The sequence below is a fragment of the Odocoileus virginianus genome, chromosome 19, assembly GCF_023699985.2.
Source record: "Odocoileus virginianus isolate 20LAN1187 ecotype Illinois chromosome 19, Ovbor_1.2, whole genome shotgun sequence".
Lineage (NCBI taxonomy): Eukaryota > Metazoa > Chordata > Mammalia > Artiodactyla > Cervidae > Odocoileus > Odocoileus virginianus.
The window spans coordinates 13,454,339-13,470,476 of NC_069692.1; the positions used below are offsets into that span (position 1 = coordinate 13,454,339).

The following is a 16,138-nucleotide window of genomic DNA, read 5'->3' on the forward strand; positions in this document are numbered from 1 at the left end:
AGGAACCAACTTGGCTAGGTAAGAGGGTGGATAGATGAGAAGATGGTAGAGGTATGAAAAAAGGTCAAGGAAACCTAAGCTGCTTTGTTTTTTGTTTTAATAAGCAGGAAATAGAATGGGCTAGGGAACTATGGTATCTTTGCTGTAAAGTGAGGACAAGAGGAAGATGAGAGAAGTGAAAAGCTGGTAGGATCAGATTCCCAGTGAGACTGAAGCATTCTGAAGATGGAGTTCCAGAGGAAACAAGGTGGAAAGAGAGAACTGAGACTGGAGAAGAGGCCATTCTGAATTGAGAATCCACTCTCTGAAGGGGCAGGGGGCAGGAACAGACGTGTGCATGGAGTTGGGCCTTGGCCTGGGAGTGTGACCCCCGAGCTGGTCCCCAGGCGGGGCCATGGGCCCGGAGAGAGGACCACCCCAAAGCACTTTTCTCCCGGGTTTCAGAGCAGTGTGCGCGATTTGCGGGAACAGCCGGCCACGGCTTCCCAAACCAAACGGCCGGCCAGAGTGCTTCCCAAACGGCCTCTTGGAGGCAGGCGGGGAGGTCTGCCGGAGGGAGAGGGCCGGTGCTGCTGGGAGGCCCCACAGGCCAGAGGCACAACCCAGCGAGGCCCCTGCCCTTGGCCAGCCTTGCCCAGGGCTACTCCCCCGTCCAGGGGCAGGCTACTGCCATGCACGGGCAGGGGCAGGCTGCAGGGAGTGTGTCCAGACATGCACGGGCACCTACCCCAACTCAGCCCCGCTAGGGCCTTTCCCCTGGGCCTAGGCCTCAGCTGAGGCCTACTGGGTGGGAAGGTGCTGGCAGGGGCTGTCTCCACACTGCAACGTCCCAGGAGGCAGAGCCAGGGGCAGAGGGAAGAGGGGAGCAACGGGGTGGATGCCCAAGCCGTCTTTGCCCCAGCTGCCTCAGGGGAGCGACTGAGCGACTTTCACTTTCACTTCACTTCGGCCTTCATGCTGAAGTCACTAATAGTTACAAGAGCAGCACTGAAGAGACTGACGTTGAACCAAAAACTAAACTTTGCATGGACGACAGGGGAGTGTGACCTGGGGGTGAAGAAGGCTCATGGGTGGTTTAGTATGATGATGTCACCTACAGCTGCATGTCTTTGCGGAGGAGGAAGGGAGAAAGGTCTGAAGGAGCCAATGGCAGTGAAAGAAGGATTATATCAACCCTTTTCTGAGGCCTGGCAGGACAAGGGTGAGAGAAAAAGACAGTCACCACATGTGAATTCTTCTGAAAATGCAGTATCATCAGAGGAGACCAGGAAGGTGAAAGAACACTCCTAGAAGTTGATGAAGATGTAGATTTTTACTAATAATTATCTTTTATGTTTTTGATAAAACAAATTATATTTAACTCTGAAAGCACATGAAGACTCTTCCCTTTCTGTAAAAGATTCTAGAATTTAAAGATTCTTTTAAACTGCTCAGTTCAGTTGCTCAGTCGTGTCCGACTCTTTGCGACCACGTGAATTGCACCACGCCAGGCCTCTCTGTCCATCACCAACTCCCGGAGTTTACTCAAACTCACGCCCATCGAGTCAGTGATGCCATCCAGCCATCTCATCCTTTGTCGTCCCCTTCTCCTCCTGCCCCCAATCCCTCCCAGCATCAGGGTCTTTTCCAATGAGTCAGCTCTTCACATGAGGTGGCCAAAGTATTGGAGTTTCAGCTTCAGCATCAGTCCTTCCAATGAACACCCAGGATGTATTTCCCTCAGGATGGACTGTCTGGATCTCCTCGCAGACAAAAGAACTCTCAAGAGTCTTCTCCAACACCATAGTTCAAAAGCATCAATTTTTCAGTGCTCAGCTTTCTTCACAGTCCAACTCTCACATGCCTACTAAAGTATACTATAGATAACATGTGACTTACAAAGCAGAAAGATACATATCTCTATTATAAAACACTATTAATAGAAATGTTTGATAATGCTGCTTTTTATTAGTAATAACTGGCTATTTTAAAAGAATGGCTCTGAAGAGGAATCATTTGTTCCCTATTTAATTTTTATCATCCCATGCTTCTCCCCACCATCCCATGAGTCATCTTGATTTAACTGTGTTTGCCTTCTTAAAATATGGAGGGGATAAAAGTTGATAGCTCATAAACACATATTAAAGAGTAATTTGAGATTTATAGAAGAGAATAAAGAGGAACAGAGGAATGGCCACTGTAGGCAATACTAACAGGCAAGCAAAATGAAATAAACCACACACAGAGGGTGCACTTGAAAGCATGTATGAGTGCACACGTATATACACACACAGAGAAAATTGAATTGTGATTCAGTCACAGAAAGCTGTTGCAAAATGGTCCTGGAATAATCACATGTACTTTATACATAATTTGTCTCTTTATGGAAAGACCTTTTCCTGTATCTTCTACAGTCTCTGATATTTAAAAATGTTCAGAATTGACAATCTAGCAGGTAGCACACTGTTATAGCTAAATGATGAGATGACTTAACTACTGTTGATGTTCACTAAATACAGACTTCTAGTCCCAAAAGTCAATATAAATGAAAAAGAACGTTTTAGTCACACAATGGGATCAATACAAGGTGCATATTATCTGATATTTGAATAAATGCAGAAATTGACTCCATGATATTAGCTCTATTATTGATGGAAGTACAAAGAGGGAAAGGTGATAGCAGCAAACTGTAGACAATGATAAAAAAGCCCAGACCCATTAACCTCCATCTTCCTAATACAGCAAAGCAAATACCACCTGCATATCTTAACTTGGGAGAACAATAGTTACTAAAACATGCACTGATGCATAAGGGAAATAAAGAAAATAACTGATACAAAGACACTAACCTAAAAATTTTTAATTCTGTTTTCTTTTATGATTCACAAGGCAAGAAATGAGCCTATATGAAGAATGGAGTTGAAGACATCTTTGAAAATCTACATTCCCATCTTGGTTAACATTTGTCTTCTCCTGCACTGTGCAAAGAATCAGGCTGAATGATCATTTGTTTTAAAAAAAATGAAGCTATATTAAACTGTAGGACTATAATTCACAATAAATAATAGATTTGTCATTTTGAAATTCTAGATAATTTAGATGATTCAAGTTTCCATTAACAATTTCCCATTAATGCTGCTTTGTAACTGGAAATCCAATAACATATAATCTTTATAAATGACATTAAAAACCAGTGATTTATTGAGGTGACTACTAGAAGAAAGAAAAGACAATGGAGCTGCACATAGTGATCGACAAATGGAGATGCTGTGAAATCTATTCTTTCCCAGGTATAAACAAAAATAAAGCACCTTTTCATGTGTAATATTTTAATTAAATCCATCTTTCTTAGAAATAAATCAAATGAGAACAATAGATTCCGTTATTTTTTTAAACCAATAAATGATGAACATTTTCAGGCCAAGCAAGTATCAGAGCATCATATCCTCACCCACCAAATGTAAAATGCAGTGATAAAGTAAAGCAGAGGGATGGCTGTGACAGTTCACTCTAAGTGGCCAGTGGTATTGACGAATCAGTATCCTGCATTGTGATAACAACTAGACAATCCAATTAACCCAAGTCAAGCCTTAGATTTCTCTCTCAGCGACTCTTAACACTGACTGGGCGATCAATCTTGCCTTAAAATACAATGTCACTCCTTGCAGTTTTGAGTGTTTTTGAGGCCCCTACACACAAAAAAGGATAACAAGCTCAAGAGCCCAGCCCTAACTATTAGATAGGCTATAATCCATGAGTTCAATTTACAGCATAACTAGTACTCCAATGTCAAAGTGATTATCAGAACTAAAATAAGAAGTTATTCCCTTTAATATGCCACCATCCAATTTTGGAAATGGATCTGAGATTATTTTGTCTTATCAGTTGCTTGATGAACTAATACAGAATCTCTGGAATGACTGGCTGATATTTTACTGTAAATATGCAACTAATACACATCAACGCAAAAAAAAAAAAAAAAAAAACCCTCTTGATTTCCACAAAATATGTAGGGCAAATTCCTTATTACAAAATTCAGACTTAAATTGAAGAATGGAGGGGAAGCCATTAGGCCATTCAGGTATAACCTAAATCAAATCCCTTATGGGTTGTATAGTGGAAGTGACAAAGAGAGTCAAGGAATTAGATCTGATAGACAGAGAGCCTTTAAACTATGGATGGAGGTTTGTAACACTGTACAAGAGGCATTGATCAAAACCATTCCCCCAAAAAGAGAAAACCAAAAAGGCAAAATGGTTGTCTGAAGAGGTCTTACAAATAGCTGAGAAAAGAGAAGAAAAACTCAAAGGAGAAAAGGAAAGATACTCATCTGAACGCAGAGTTTCAAGGAATAGCATGAAGAGCTAAGAAAGCCTTCTTAAGTGAACAACGAGAAGAAATAGAGGAAAACAATAGAATGGGGAAAACTAGAGATCTTTTCAAGAAAATTAGATACCGAGGGAACATTTCACACAAAGATGGTCACGATAAAGGACAGAAATAGTATGGACCTAACAGAGGGAGAAAATGATAAGAGGTGGCAAGCATACACAAAAGAACTGTACCACAAAAAGGGCTTAAGGACCCAGAAAACCACAGCGGTGTGATCACTCACCTAGAGCCAGACATCATGGAGTGTGAAGTCAAGTGGGCCTTAGGAAGCACTGCAATGAACAAAGCTAGTGGAGGTGATGGAATTCCAGCTAAGCTATTTCAAATCCTAAAATAAGATGCTGTTAATGTGCTGCGCTTAAAAAAAAAAAGAAAGAAAAAGGAAGTACTGCACTCAATATGGGTTTCCCAGATGGTGCTAGTGGTAAAGATCCTGAAGGAGGAGACTTTAGGGTCTAGACTCAGTCCTAGGCCTGTTCCATGCTGGCCATGCTCGGCGCCTATGGAAACAACATACCAGCAGAAGGATAAGACCTCGTCCGGACAAAGGAATCTTGAGAGCCATATCTAAGTTACTCAACACCTAAGAGAAAACATACTAATCACCCCTGTCTCCAGACAGGTCATAAAATTTTTTCTGTGCTTATCTGAGTATAACCTTGGGCTTATTGATTAATGACCAATTGTTTAACTGTTTAAGCACATGACACATGAGTGTTGGGGCTATTGTGATTGTATCTACCTTTCTTTGTTTATGAAAGTTTCAAGGAGTCTAGGGAGATGGGTTTGAGCACCTACACAAAGGGTATAAAGGATTTTCACAGAAGCTGGTCAGGGTCCTTGGCTAAGAGGAGACTCTGCCTTGGGCCTGCTGGTGTAATAAACTGTACTTCACTATCTGCATCGTCCTTCTGAGGGAGTTTGTCTCCCAGAATGCGTGGCTACAACAATCCCACATGCAATAATGAGATATAATGAGATGTAGGCTCGATCCTTAGGTCAGGAAGATCCTCTGGAGAAACAAATGAAAACCCTCTCCAGTATCGTCACCTGGAGAATCCCATGGACAAAAGAACGTGGTGGACTATAGTCCATGGGGTCACAAAGAGTTGGACGTGACTGAAGCGACGTAGCAGGCAGGCACTCAATATTCCAGCAAATATGGAAAACTCAGCACTGGCCACAGGACTGGAAAAGGTCAGTTTTCATTCCAATCCCACAGAAGAGCCAAAGAATGTTCAACTATCGCACAATTGCACACACATTCCACGTGCTATCAAGGTAATGCTCAAAATCCTAGAAGCTAGGCTTCAAAAGTACTTCAAAAGAGAACTTCCAGACATACAAGCTGGATTTAGAAAAGGCAGAGGAACCAGAGATCAAATTGCCAACATGAAATCCTGCTTTATTGACTATGCTAAAGACTTTGACTATATGGATCACAAAAAACTGGAAAATTCTGAAAGAGATGGGAATACCAGATCACCTAAACTGCCTCCTGAGAAACCTGTATGCAGGTCAAGAAGCAATAGTTAGAACTGGACATGGGTGCTCGCTTCGGCAGCACATATACTAAAATTGGAACGATACAGAGATTAGCATAGCCCCTGCGCAAGGATGACATGCAAATTCGTGAAGCGTTCCATATTTTAAAATAAATTAACAAAAATCAATAAGATAGATAAACAACTAGGTCCTACTGTGTAGCACAGGGAACAATATTCAGTATACTGTAATAAACCATAATGGAAAGAATGCAAAAAAGAATGTGTGTGTGTGTGTGTGTGTGTGTGTGTATAAAAGAACTGGACATGGAACAACAGACTGGTTCAAAATTAGGAAAGGAGTATGACAAGGGTGTATATTGTCACCCTGCTTATTTAACTTATATGCAGAGTACATCATGCAAAATGCCAGACTGGATGAAGAACAAGCTGGAATCAAGATTGCCGGGAGAAATAGCAATAACCTCAGGTATGTAGATCAAATCACCCTTATGACAGAAAGTGAAGAAGAACTAAAGAGCCTCTTGATGAAAGTGAAAGAGGAGAGTGAAAAAGCTGGTTTAAAACTCAACATTCAAAAAATGAAGATCATGGCATCTGGTTGCATCACTTCATGGCAAATAGATGGGCAAAAAATGAGAACAGTGATAGACTTTATTTTCACTGCAGACGTTGACTGCAGCCAGGAAATTAAAAGATGGTTGCTCCTTGGAAGAAAAGCTATGACCAATCTAGACAGCATATTAAAAAGCAGACACATTACTTTGCTGACAAAGTTTTGTCTAGTTAAAGCTATGGTTTTTCCAGTAGTCATGTATGGGTATGAGAGTTGGACCATAATGAAAGCTGAGCACTGAAGAATTGATGCTTTTGAACTGTCGTGTTGGAGAAGACCCTTGTGAGTCCCTTGGATTGCAAGGAGATCAAACCAGTCAATCCTAAAGGACATCAGTCCTGAATATTCATTGGAAGGACTGATATTGATGCTGAAGCTCCAATACTTTGGCCACCTGATGTGAAGAGCTGACTCATTAGAAAAGACACTGATGCTAGAAAGACTGAGAGCAAGAGAACGGGTGACAGAGGATGAGATGGCTGAATGGCATTATGGACTCAGTGGACATGAGTTTGAGCAAATTCTGGGAGATAGTGAAGGACAGGGAAACCTGGTGTGCTGCAGCCCATGGGGTCACAAAGAGTTGGACATGACTAAACAACATCAATGTAGGGCATATATGAGAAAATGGAAAGTTCATAAGGAAAGAGTATTTTTTAAAAAGACCATCTCTGGGAAAAACAAAAATGATATTTTTTAATATAATGGAATTTCTTTCTGGTTCCTTTTTGAGTCTGCCTCATTCTTTTTCAGCTGCTTTCTCTCTCACCAACATAATCATGTTGCCCTAAGTGCCTTTCCTATTTCCACCCTGTGTGTGTGAGACCCATTGACTGTAGCCTACCAGGCTCCTCTGACCATGGGATTTCCCAGGCAAGAATACTGGAACAGGCTGCCATTTCATACTCCAGGTGATCTCCCCATGCCCCCCAGGGATCAAACCCTTGTCTCTTGCATCTCCTATATTGGCAGGTAGATTCTTTACCCTACTGTGTCACCTTGCTCTATATACCCCATTCTTCAGAAATCTGTTAGAACAACCTTCCAGTAGGTAGTCAGTCATATGTTTACTGAACAGCTATTCCTTGTTCAGCACCAGGAATTTTAAAGTAACTTTTAACACATTTATCTGATAGTCAAAGGCAGTTGATTTCAAGGTACCCTAGCAAGCCAGGCCAGTGGATAACAGTTTATATATTTATATTTATATTATGTGTAACTCTAAATGGTCAAACTCAGAAAAAGCTTATTTTGAAATATAGTATTTGATATTTATCAAAATAGAGTTTAAAATCATAAGCCCAATGATAAGCACTATAAATTAATTTTTAAAAGTTCTATGCAATTTTATTTTTTCACATCACTGTGGATATCAGACACTTTGGGAAGAATAATGAATTATGATGCTATCAAAACTTCTTTCATCATGGCCAACTTAGGAATTGAAGAATTTTATCAGTTTGGAATATTCTTATTGATATTTAAGATCCAGATATTTTTCAGCAAATGTTAAGTTTAAGGAGATGTCTGACAATGTTTTGAAATTATAAAGAGTCACCAGCATCTCAGAAATATTACAGAATTTATGGAGTGTTATTGCCAACTGTGACTTGTATAATTTGTTCAAATTTATACATGTCTGGGACCACCTGAGCTCACTGTATTATGTAACATTGCAAAATACAGATGGTTAGAGATATAATAATTAGGCCTCCTTTCCTCTTGCTGAGCTTTTATATAGCAGATTTTCTTTAAAACTAAATGTTATAAAAACCCCCTCTCTGAAGTCAATTGAATAACATGAATAAACATGACTCCATGAAAAATTTCATTTAATCAAACTATTAAATATGTGCTCTCTTATCTACTTATCTTATCTACTCTCTTATCTTATCAGCTTTTAAAATAATGACATGCTCACAATATCCATATTAAATGGGGAAGAATTAAAACAATTGATATCAATTATATATGAAAGAATTTGTAAAGATAAAAGTCTAGAAACATTTCAAATTAAGTATTTATAGGTAGGTAGAGGTATAACTGGGGGCTTCCTAGATAGCTCAGAATCTGCCTGCAAGGCAAGAGACCCTGGTTTGATTCCGGGGTCAGGAAGATCCCCTAGAGAAAGGATAGGTTACCCAATCCAGTATCCTTGGGGAAACTTGGTGGCTTAGATGGTAAAGAATCTGTCTGCAATGCAGGAGACCTGGTTTGGATCCCTGGGTTGGGAAGATCCCCTGGAGGAGGGCATGGCAACCCACTCCAGTATCCTTGCCTGGAGAATCCCTATGGACAGAGGAGCCTGGCAGGCTGTAATCCATGGGGTCGCAAAGAGTCAGACATGACTGAGTGACAAAGCACACACACAGGTAAAATTACAGATGTCTTCCAGTCATTTTTTAAACTAACATTTTCTAAATTGTCTTTGATTTACTAATTATCTTCACAACTAGAAAGACGTCTGTTATTTAAGCAAAAAAAAAAAAACCAAAAACAAAAAAAAAGGCTTCCCAGGTCATGCTAGTGGTAAAGGATCTTCCTGCCAGTGCAAGGGACAAAAGAGGCATGGGTTCAATCCCTGGGTCAGGAAGATCCCCTGGAGGAGGGCATGGCAATCCACTCCAGTATTCTGGCCTAGAGGTTCCCATGGACAGAGGAGTCCGGTGGGCTACACTACACAGGGTCACACAGAGTCAGACACTACTAAGTGACTTAGCACACAAACGAAAAACATTTTCTTGAAGAAAGTGTTTTGATTTAATGGAATAACATCAGTGAAACATGAGCACTTAGGCATGGTCATAAAACCTTCAAATAGTTAACACCCGGCAGACATGAATGGAAAAACAATACTTTGAAAAACTCAGTTAAGATATTTGGAGGACAATATAATAAGAGATACCTAACGATGCCCAGGGCATCCCTGGTGGTTCAGAGGGTAAATTGTCTGCCTGCAATGCAGGAGACCTGGGTTAGATCCCTGGGTTGGGAAGATCCCCTGGAGAAGGAAATGGCAACCCACTCCAGTATTCTTGCCTGGAGAACCCCATGGACAGAGGAGCCTGGTAAGCTACAGTCCATGGGGTTGCAAAGAGTTGGACACAACTGAGCGATTTCACTCACTTTAATGATACCCATCCACCATCAATACCTTTAAATATACCAGAGCAACAAATAAGGCATGATTAGAGGGTGACCCATTTAAAGGTAACCCCAAGTAATTCAACAACACTTTCAACCTGACACTTAAGAACTTCATAAATAAACTTCAGTGTGCTACAATTTGAATTAGCTACGCAGATCCACTGACCCCTACCCTTACACAGCCAACTAGAACCAATGTCAACTTTTCTCAATCTGCCAACCTCCACATCTGATCAGTCAATAATCTATCAATTCCATCTCCGGCAGACTCCTTCATAAGGTACATCTGAATTCTTATGATGCCTGAAACCTGAATATATCTTATAAAATGTTGCATTTTTGATACAATGTTTATATTTTCTGATAAAAGCTTTGATATTGATGCTGTATGTTACAATCAATAGCATCTTGGTATCAATGAAATGCAATACGTATATATGCATATTTTACATATATATATATATACACACTTAGAATAATATTTTATTATATATTACCTTGAGTATTTGTTTTCCAATTTACTGAATAATAAATGTTTTCTTCAAACTTTTAATAACTATTGTTGGATCTCACTGTTCATGTCCAACAATAGTTGGTCCACTGTTCTTTCCAATGCTCTGTCATATTTTTGCTTCTAATTAAGTGGAAGTTTGTCCCTCTTGGAGCAAAACCATACACTAGACTCCAGGGAAAGGTGGATAGTGATGACATGAGGACAAACGTAATTTAGGCATATCTATCTTTTTATTAAGCACTATTAAATTTCTATCACCTCCACAGAGGAGTATCAATTTATGTGTAGCTTTTGTTGATCTTTCTTGGCTTTTATTGTTTTAAATTGGGAGCAGTTTGGGGCTAATCAGGACCTACAGGAATTGATATTAGACATCTGTGTCTTAAGAAGTCCATGAGTGGGTCTTTAGAATTGACCTTGTTGGATCATATAGTATTTTAAAGCTGTTAAGTAGCTGTATTTCATGACCTCACTAAGTTTCACCACAATTCTATGAACCTATGACCTTGGGAAAAAAAGTTAAAAGTAACATATTTTTCTATTTTTATTGAAGTTTTATACTTTAAAGCTAGTGTTATTCTCAATCTTCATACATGGTTACTTAAGAAACATGATCTAAGATTAACAAATATCTATTAATTTAGATATAATTTATGGCAGATGGTTTCCAATTGTCACTCATGTAGCCAAGACAGCAGAGTCCAGTAGCTAAGAGTGGGATCTTAGATTGCCTCACTTAGCAGTTGTGTGACTTTCAACTTATCTATCCTCTCTGCTTCATTTTCATTCTTTGTAGGATAGGGATAAGATAAACCATGGTATTTTGTGACAATTATATGAGATAATCCAGTAACAAAATACTTACCACTGCCTGTAAGTATTCAATTAATCTTTGCTATACTACTATTATACTATCAATACTATTATTATCCAGCAATGTTATAAAGTAAGCTCAATCATCAGGTAATCAGGTAACGATATTCCCTGAAACAGCAGCAGTAGATACTATTTGCAACAAATACATCTAGAATGTTTGTCTTAAAATTACAAATTCTATGGAGGCTTTTGGAATGGTAAAGGCAGTGTTTCCCATATCACACTGTATTGGAGAAATGTGGTCAATGGCGAAGTGGCCACAAATGCATGAAGCATTAAAATTAAAGTTCTTGCTTACATTTTTACTTTGTTAAAACCAATTCAAGAAAGCTGTAGCATGTACTTCTATCTTGGAGCCTGGAAGTATTAATACATTAAAGGATAATGAGAGGCCCAAAGGAAAGACACCTGGTTTTGTTGGTTCTTTCAGCATCCCTAAGCTTATTTAACCAGAAATTCTTTTATGACAGAACTGCTATGAACTTCTTGATTTACATACTCTCTAAGCCACTACTCTCTGGTGTCTTGACAAGAACCCTGTGAATAACGTAAAAAATGAAGTGGACCAGGTATAGAAAAGAAAAAAATTAAAATTGCAGACATGGTACCAAGGAGGACTTCTACTCCTTCCGGGCACTGCAAAAGGAAAGGAGCAGGACAAACTGGCCTGTGAATGTCACAAGAGGCCAACCTGAGCACCAAGGAGGTGGGCTGGGCAGGTGGGAGCAATGTCACTTCCATTCAACACTGCGAGCTTGGGGTGATGAGGTTTTTGACTTCCTCTTTTTCTTTTCCCTAAAATACAGACTTTCATGTACAGTCATAATCTCTCATATTGGCATTTCAGATGCTTATATAGCCCAAAGTTTACATGACCTATAGTTCTATATAGAGCTTCCTTGGTGGCTCAGATGGTAAAGAATCCACCTGCAATGAGGGAGACTGGAGTTCGATCTCAGGGTCGGGGAAGATCCCCTGCAGAAGGGAATGGCTACCCACTCCAGTATTCTTACCTGGAAAATTCCATAGACAGAGGAGCTTAGCAGGCTATGTGTTTTATGCAGTCCCTCTGGCCAACAACTTGAGGCATCCGGCATAGACCCCAGGGGGCCAAACTATCATCTATTAATGCATGTGAATCACTCAGTTAGTGGCTAAGTAGTTTGTCTCACAGTAACCCTGCAAAGATGGAATTGCTATGCCCAGTTCTCTGATAAGATGAAGTTACAGACAGGTGACATAACTTGCTCAGGTTCACTGGTCTGGCAGGTAGAAGAGCCAAGGTTCACATGGCCATTCCTGGGTGCACATTATTTAAAAGCATTCATTTGAGGGGGTAGAATGTTGAAGTTGGGGCAAAAAATGTTGATGATGGTTATTTCTACTCATCCCACTTCAGTTATTCAGAGGTGAGGAAGCTCTGGTTAAATGACTTACTTTTCATTTGAAAATATCAAACCAGACTCTGGTTGAGGGACTATATCAAATATTACCCTTACATGGTAGTTAATTTTTTATTTTTAGTCCTCAAATTGAAAAATGTATTTGAGCTTCTAATCTTTGTTTTCTCCTACTTATTAAAATTTTGTTCTGAAGAATTACAGATACAAAGACAACTTCAAAATGAATAAAATCCTTATTTCTTCAGATAGGAGTTGGCAAATTGTGATCGGAGAACCCTATCTGGCTCACTGCCTGATTTTGTAAATCAAGTTTTATTGATACACAGTTACACCAACTCATTTACACATTATCTGTGGTTGTTTCATGAGACCACAGCAGAGCTGATTGGTTGTGATGCAGATCAGAGGACATACATGGCCAAAAATATTTACTCTGGCTTGTAGGGACAAGCTTGCCAATGTCTGCTCCGGATTTCTGATTTTTTATACTGGGAACAAAACCAGACTTTCATAACCCTTTGTCCTTGAGATCACTTTTTACAACCTTCAGCCAATTACATTTAACTAGGTTCCATGTTTCCACAGTCTCATATTAAATATAGATAATAAGAAAAAAATGCCTACAATAATTTTTTACTGTATTCACTGAATGTGTTTTGTTGAGGAGGTTAACCTCATTGCAGTGCTCCCTGTGAGAACAATGTACATAGTTGGAACAAAAGAACAGATTTTTTTTTTTCCTCTTGAGAAATTAATTAGCATTAATAGCATGGCCACTTCAAATCTTGTAAATAATTTTTCTCTTCCTTTAGAAGCTAGAATTTGTAAGCTAAAACTGCAGTCTTCTAACTTACATTCTTGAGTCCCCCTTTCAACTTTATAAGTATATTCTGGGCTTCATTCTAGCTCTCTAGTGTCATTTCTTGTTTTGTTTTTTTTTTTAATTTCTATTCACTTTATGTCACTGGGATATATCATTACTTTAGCCATACCTCACCTTTTTTTAAATTAATATTTGTCATAAATAATGAGAGTACTGAAAGTGAAAGTGTTAGTCACTCAGTCTTGTCCAACTCTTTGTGACCCCATGGACTGTAGTCCGCCAGGCTCTTCTGTCCATGGAATTAATTCTCCAGGCAACAATTCTGGAGTGGATTTCCATTGCCTTCTCCAGAGGATCTTCCCAACCTCAATTCACCCGCATTGTAGGAAGATTCTTTACCATCTGAGCCACCAGGAAAAAGTCCTGAAGACAAGAGGCTGGCTCCTTTTGCTACTGTCACAGGAATCTATTCCTATGACTGCATCATGCCCTATGCCAGGGTTCAGTTTAAACAGATCACCAGTCCAGGTTTGATGCATGCGACAGGGTGCTCAGGGCAGGTACACTGGGATGACCCAGAGGGAGGGGATCGGGAGGAGGGCTCAGGATGGGGAACACATGTACACCTGTGGCTGATTCATGTCAATGTACGGCAAAACCACTGCAATACTGTAAAGTAATTAGCCTCCAATTAAAATAAATGCATTTAAATTTAAAATAAATTTAAAAAATAAACTTTTAGAAAAGAAAATAATCTGACCTCATAAAGACCTCAGTTGAAAATTTCTGCAGCTCTGTCTTGAGGAGAAAGAAAACCACATTCCCTTGCTTAGCTAGAACATCTCTTAAAGTATGGCCATCTCATCCTCATAGTTTCAAGGATTTTTATACAGATATCCAGTGAGATTTAGGGCAGGATCCCTGCAGTAATTGCAGCTTTATATGACAACACCACAGAAGGTGGAATGGGGGGATGATACCAATATAGGAATATCTTGATGCTACTAAAATCTGAATAGAGTAGGACATAGGCAGATGTTCAGGTCACCTCTTCATCTTATTGACAAATAAAATACTGGTGCTGACCATTCTACCCTGCTGCTGGCTTCCTGGGCAACCCAAGGCATTGAGAAAATGCTATCAAATGCCTCAGAGAGACCACGTGGGATACACTTCAACTTTGCTGAGATGTAAGTAACCAGTACGGCTGAACTGCATTCTGAAAGTCTCACTAAGGTGTATGAACACACTAATACTAGTTTTTATTTTTCCTATGTTTTAGTCTTTTTATTTTTCCACTTTACCTCCCTGGGAATTATTTCTATGAAAGGTTTTCCTACATGAAGCAAAACTGAGTTCATTTGTAATTCAATATTGGAGAAAAGCAACTAACTCACCCAGCCCCATCTCCCACTGGTATATCAGAATGGAAAGGTGAAGAATTAGGGAAGCAAATATGTAGTTCAAACCAAAGAAGCATTGTGCACACTTCATCACTTCAAGAAATAAAATAGTTTCTTGCTGCACCCACATTCTTCTGCACAAACCCTTCTGAATACTTCCAGATGGAAGTCTGTTTTTGAATTCTATTTTTTTTTTTTAAGAAAAGTCATTTTCTACTTCATTCATAAGAAGTGGCAAGTCATAAGATTAAATAATACCTGGATCTTTATCATTTTCCTTCAGTCTGATCTTTAAACATGAACATATAATTGCTATGGTTACACATAGTTGGCATTCAGTGATTAGAAAAGCATCAAGCTTACAAGTTACCACGCGTTTTAGGGTGAGGAATATCTACTTCACAGCTCCTTCTTAAAGTGCTACTTCCTCATTCACCACTGAAATTACTCAAGGCTCAAATCCAGCTTCCTTCTAGCTGTTCACACAAAAACAGTGTTCATCCAACTGTCTCTTTGCAGCCAAGATTTTAGGTTTCTTTAGAAGAGAGCCTGAATTAAAGTTAAAACAGCCTTCATTCAGCTATTTTTTAAATGATAATGCACCATTACCACAGAAGTTACAAGACAATGCCACATTAATCAACATTACACAAACATCTTAGAAGCCTGCTGTTCCCATGATAGTCTAATATGACCTCAAGGAAGATCTAATAAAGATGGAACATGCTGACAAAAGGCATCCATAAACCAGAAGGCGCAAGAAGCACTGGAAGTGCTTTACGACACAGCCAGAGGGGCTTCTTAGTGCAAACTTGCAGAAGATACTACAGATGGGAGTATTAAGGATACATGGTATGCCCATTACAGAATCTCCATTTTCTTACTAATAATCAAAAGAAATGACCTTAATGCAGTAAGTGAGGAACAGTATTTTGCCTGGATAATTGAAATCATTCCAGCAAGAATTTTGTCACTGATCTCAAAAAGCTAAACATGGTTTGAAAAGTTAGTTAGGGAAAACACAACTCTTAAGTTTAATATATATATGACTATTGTACAAAAATTTGATGTTCCATAGAACACCAAAACCTTGACATTCTATGCTTTCCATAATACATTTCTATGCAAATTTGGGATATTTGAAAGATACATAGAACACTAAAACACCGTTATTAAAAACCAGAAGTTGAGGGAGTGTAGTGTTTAATTACTACATATCATCAATATAAATTAAATGTTTTTCAGATTCTAATGCCCCTGAAATCAAGTTGGGTTTTAAAAGTGAAGTCATGTTATAATTGCATTGGCAGCTTGCTACATTAAACAACGGTATAATGTAACTGATGGTGTCTTAGAACCATACAATATAAGCCTTTTCTGTAAGGTTAACTTTAATTTGTTCATTTTAAAAAATGTTCAAAGATCACATTGCAAATGAAACAATGCTATGAATTACTGAAAATATACTTTTTTTTTTACT

At 39.1% G+C, this 16,138-nt stretch overlaps 1 protein-coding gene and 1 non-coding gene across 4 annotated transcripts in view; one reads left to right on the plus strand and one right to left on the minus strand.

Annotated features, from left to right (window-relative positions):
- The window catches only part of NKAIN2 (sodium/potassium transporting ATPase interacting 2), a 1,117,882-nt gene that overhangs the window by 738,841 nt on the left and 362,903 nt on the right, over positions 1-16,138 (minus strand). The gene's annotated exons all lie outside the window — the stretch shown is intronic.
- On the plus strand, positions 5,920-6,023 carry LOC139029741 (U6 spliceosomal RNA). Its single transcript, XR_011481946.1, has one exon. It is a non-coding gene; the product is annotated as a U6 spliceosomal RNA (small nuclear RNA).